Source organism: Trichechus manatus, unplaced genomic scaffold (assembly GCF_000243295.1).
Source record: "Trichechus manatus latirostris isolate Lorelei unplaced genomic scaffold, TriManLat1.0 scaffold00150, whole genome shotgun sequence".
NCBI classification, from domain to species: domain Eukaryota; kingdom Metazoa; phylum Chordata; class Mammalia; order Sirenia; family Trichechidae; genus Trichechus; species Trichechus manatus.
In genome coordinates, this window is record NW_004444086.1 from 5,183,973 (window position 1) to 5,189,398 (window position 5,426).

Below are 5,426 nucleotides of genomic sequence, written 5' to 3' on the forward strand. Positions count from 1 at the left end.
AATTTGAAAAGCACTTCTACCGACCAAGTAGAGACAATTGAGCCTCAAGGAAATGCTGATGGAGATTGACTGATATACAGTAAATCTGAGAACTCATGAGTCCATAATGATGCACAAGAAGTGAAAACATAGCATTGTTGTTGTTGTTAGTTGCCATAGAGTCAGCTCTGACTCTTGCCGACCTTATGTATAACAGAATGAAACATTACCCAGTCCTGTACTATCTTCATGATCTCTGGTATGTATGAGTCCCTTGTTGCACCCACCATATAAATCCATCTCATTAAAGGTTTCCTTCATTTTCATTAACCTCTACTTTTCCAGACATGACATCTTTTTCTAGCGATTGGTCTTTCCTGATGGCATGTCCAAAATAAGTGAGCCAAAGTCTTACCATCCTTGCTTCTAAGGAGAATTCTGGTTATATTTCTTCTAAGACTGATTTGTTCCTTCTTTTGGCAGTCCATTCAATATTCTTCACAAAAACCACAATATGAATGCATCAATTCTTCTTCTGTCTTTCTTTTTTCATTATCCAACTTCAACATGCATATGAGGAGATTGAGAAGACCATGGCTTTTGTCAGGCTCACCTTTCTCATCCAGTGACAGCTTTGCTGTGTAAAACTTAAAAGAGATCTTCTTCACCATATTTTCCCAATACAATATATATTTTTTTAATTTTTCCACTGCTGTTCCCATTGGCATTGATTGCTGATCCAAGTAGAATGAAATCGTTAATGGTCACTAATTGAAGTCTAATATAAGAAGAATGTATTCTTTGTGGTCTTGTTCTTCCAAATATATTAGCGTTATTGATTCATTTATTATACCAAATGAAAAATACAGAAACTAGAAAATGTAAATCCATCACATAGAAATAATTTTTTTTCTAACTCATTGGGACATTAATAAATGACCCTATCAATTCTGACCTTCAATCAGATAAAGACATATAAACTCTTCAAAATTCAACTGGAAATCATTTACACCATGTCCTACACATTGTATCATCTTCCACCAAGTTCAAATATTTACAATTTAAAAAAGAACAACATTTATATTTCTGAATAGGTATCAACTAAGGCGGGGGCTACAGCTTTTTATTAGTAGAGGGAATAATTAGATAATCTGTTTAACTTGAATTCAGAAAAGGAACTACTTCCCTCTTGAAATTATGAAATAGCCTCCAGTATGTCCCATTAAGGTCATAACAAATTACCTAGGGCTGCTTTAAGATCAAAACATCTGTTAGTAGAGAATGCCATTAAAACAAAAAGAAAGAAAGAAAGAAGAAAAGTATGATGAGATTGTTCCAATTGTGTTACTAAAGGCACAGAGTACAGGTCAAAGAACTGTGAATTCAGCTCATGATGGTTTCAATACTTTTCCAGTTGTTTTCTTCAACATCTGTCCGCACACATTGCTGTCATTCTCGAAGACTCACTTCTAGTCCCAATTTCTTTTCAGTCTAAATGTGAGCTGCTAGGCTGCAGTGTAAGGCCCAATATTATGTGCTGCCTCAACATCTGGTGAGATTAGGAGAGCCTCGAATGGCCCCAAGATTTCCTCCTCACTCTCTTCCCACAGATGAAGTTCCCTAGCCAAACAACCATCCCATTCCAAGGAACAAGACACAGTCAATATTTAATCCTGAGCAATGGTGGCATAGTGGTTAAGAGCTTGGCTGCTAATCAAAAGGATGGCAGTTTGAATCCATATGCTGCTCCTTGGAAACCCCATGGGGCAGTTCTACTCTGTCCTATAGGGTTGCTATGAGTTGGAATCAACTTGACGACAACGAGTTTGATTTTTTTTTTTTTTTAGTGGTTGTAGCATATGCTATATAGTGCAAACTAGCTTTCTAGAGACATTATACCAATTTTTATTTTTGCTAAAACTTTACAAGAATAACTGCTTCTCCGAACTCTAAATTCATTCAATACATATTTTTGAGTGCTTACTGTGTGCTAAGAAACATCCCTAGTTGGTACAAATGATTTGTGATAGACTACTAACCTAAACATTGGCAGTTAGAACCCATCCAGCGGCACCTTGGTAGAAAGGTCTAGCAATCTGCTTCCATAAAGATTACGAGCAAGGAAACCATGGAGTAGCTCTACTCTGCAACACATAGAGTCACCATGAGTAGGGATCGATTCTACAGCAATGGGTTTGGTTTTTAGTACTGTGTACTAGGCAATCTATATTTTTTCATTTACATTCAAGAACCTTCTAGGTGCTGAACAAAAATTTTTTTCCACCCTTCTCTTCAGCAGCCTTTGGATTTAGCCAATAAATTTTATGAACAAGACACTTTCTCAGCCAAAACAAAGCCATGTTAACAATATTTCCCTGTGAAAATGGATGCTGACCTGCCTTATATTTACAAAACCCAAGAGGGTCACCAGAGATTCTTCCCTGCATGAGTATCTTCTACTGCAACTGTCTCTGCTTCATAGTAAATAGAAGCTTTCGTGGACAATCTTTAAATGAAAGCTTCTCTTAGAAAAAAGTCAAACAAAGCACAAAAAGCAAGTATATAAGAGAAAGAGGAGACTATTTGAAATCTGGTTTAAATGGTTACAATACGTGTACATAATTTCATAATGTATATGTCTTGTTTTTTAAGAGAGTGGTGACAGATATCAATTTAACCATTCTTATTAGGCAAGGATATAGCAGGACACTGAATATTATGTCTTAAATCCTCTGGTCCACACTCAATTCATAAATCATTTATCATTCATCATTTAGAGTTGTTATCGTTAGATGCCATCGAGTCAGTTCAAATCCATAATGACTCTATGTATAACAGAGAGGAACACTGCCCAGTCTTGTGCCATCCTCACAATTGTTATGCTTGACCCCACTGTTGCAGCCACTGTGTCAATCCATCTCCTTGAGGGTCTTCCTCTTTTTCGCTGACACTCTACTTTATCAAGCATGATGTCCTTCTCCAGAGACTGATCCCTCCTGATAATATGTCCAAAGTATGTGAGACGTAGTCTCGTCATCCTTGCTTCTAAGGAGAATTCTGGTCGTACTTCTTCCAAGACAGATTTGTTCTTTCTTTTGGCAGTCCATGGTAGATTCAATACTCTTCTCCAACATCACAATTCAAAGGAGTCAAGTCTTCGGTCTCCCTTATTCATCGTCCAGCTTTCGCATGCATATGAGGTAACTGAAAACACCATGGCTTGGTTCAGGCACACTTTAGTCTTCAAGGTGACATCTTTGCTTTTCAACACCTTAAAGAGGTCTTTTGCAGCAGATATCCCAATGCAATGCATCATTTGATTTCTTGACTGCTGCTTCCCTGGGTGTAGATTGTGGATCCAAGCAAAGTGAAATCCTTGACAACTTCAATCTTTTCTCTGTTTATCATGTTGTTTATTACTGGTCCAGTTGTGAGGATTTTTGTTTTCTTTATGTTGAGGTATAATCGATACTGAAGGCTGTGGTCTTTGACCTTCATCAGTTAGTGCTTCAGGTCCTCTTTACTTTCAGCAAACAAGGTTGTATCATCTGCATAATGCAGGTTGTTAATGAGTCTTCTTCCAATCCTGATGCTGCATTCTTCTTCATATAGTGCAGCTTCTGGGATTATTTGCTCAGCATACAGATTGAATAGGTATGGTCAAAGGATACACCCCTGATGCACACCTTTCCAGACTTTAAACCTCACAGAATCCCCTTGTTCTATCCGAACAATTGCCTCTTGATCTATGTACAATTTCCTCATGAACACAATTAAGTGTTCTGGAACTCCCATTATTCACAATGTTATCCATAATTTGTTATGATCCACACAGTTGAATGCCTTTGTATAGTCAATGAAACACAGGTAAACATCTTTCTTTATTCTCTGCATTCAGCCAGGATCTATCAGACATCAGCAATGATATCCTTCATACCACTTCCTCTTCTGAATCTGGCTTGAATTTTTGGCAGTTCCCTGTTGATATACTTCTGTAGCCGCTTTCGAATGACCGTCAGCAAAATTTTACTTGCATGTGATACTAATGATATTGTTCTATAATTTCCACATTCTGTTGGATCACCTTTCTTGGGAATAGGCATAAATATGGATCTCTTCCAGTTGGTTGGCCAGGTAGTGGTCTTCCAAATTTCTTGGCATAGACGAGTGAGGGCTTCCAGCTCTGCATCCATTTGTTGAAACATCTCAATTAATATTCCGTCAATTCCTGAAGCCTTGTTTTTCGCTAACGCCCTCAGTGCAGGTTGGACTTCTTCCTTCATTACCATCGGTTCCTGATCATATGCTACCTCCTAAAATGGTTGAACGTCAACCAACTCTTTTTGGGTTAGTGACTCTCTGTATTCCTTCCATCTTCCATCATTTAGAGTAGGATAAGGTAATTTAAATTTATTGAACAGTTACTTTTGTGCTAGATAATGTGGTAAGAACTGTCCTCAACAGTAGCAATTAACACAGCAATAATCTTAATAAAAACAATATTAACAGCCCCTGTCTATTACACATAATACTACACGCAAGGGTCACCGTAAGCACTCTACAATGTTAGTCTCATTTAATCATCAGCTCATCCACCAGAATGAGGTACTCCCGCTTTCTACTTTTTCTACTGATGTGAAATTTTTGCTCACATGGAGGAACTTTGGATATCAACTGAAGCACCAATACACTTCAAACGATGATAGATATGAGTGCAAATATCAAGTTACAACTAGTTTACTAAAACAATAAATAAAACTCTATGTTCATTGCAAAGCAAAATTTATGAATCATTCCAGCCTCGTTGCTGTTAGTTGCCATATTGATTCTGACTCATGGCAACCCCATGTGTTGCAGAGTAGAACTGCTCCATAGGGTTATCTTGGCTATAATAGTAAAAGAAGCAGATTGTCAGAATTTCTTCTGTGGCACTGCTGGGTGGGTTTGAACCACCAACACTTAGGTTAGTTAAAAAAAACAAATCAGTTGCAGATGAGTCAATTCTGACTCATAGTGACCCTATAGAACAGTGTAGAACTGCCCCATATGGTTTCCAAACAGAGGCTGGTGGATTTGAACTGTCAACCTTTAGGTTAGCAGCCTGAGCTCTTTACCACTGCACCACCAGGGCTTCTTAGGTTAGCAGCCGAGGGCAAACCATTCGTACCACCTAAGGACTTTTGGTTTCAATTAGTCAGAACTAAAGAAAAGATTAGTTCCCAATGAAATAGGGGGTGGCACAAATGGTTACGTGATTGAATACTAACTGAAAGGTTGGAGGAACCTGGGAATAAAGGCCTGGGAATCTGCTTCTGAAAAGTCCAAGCCATGAAAACCCTACTGAGTGCAGTCTTACTCTACACACACGGACATATGAGGTCACCATGAGTTAGAATTGACTCCTCAGCCATGTTGTTTTGTTGTTGCTGTTGCTGTTCTTAGCATGC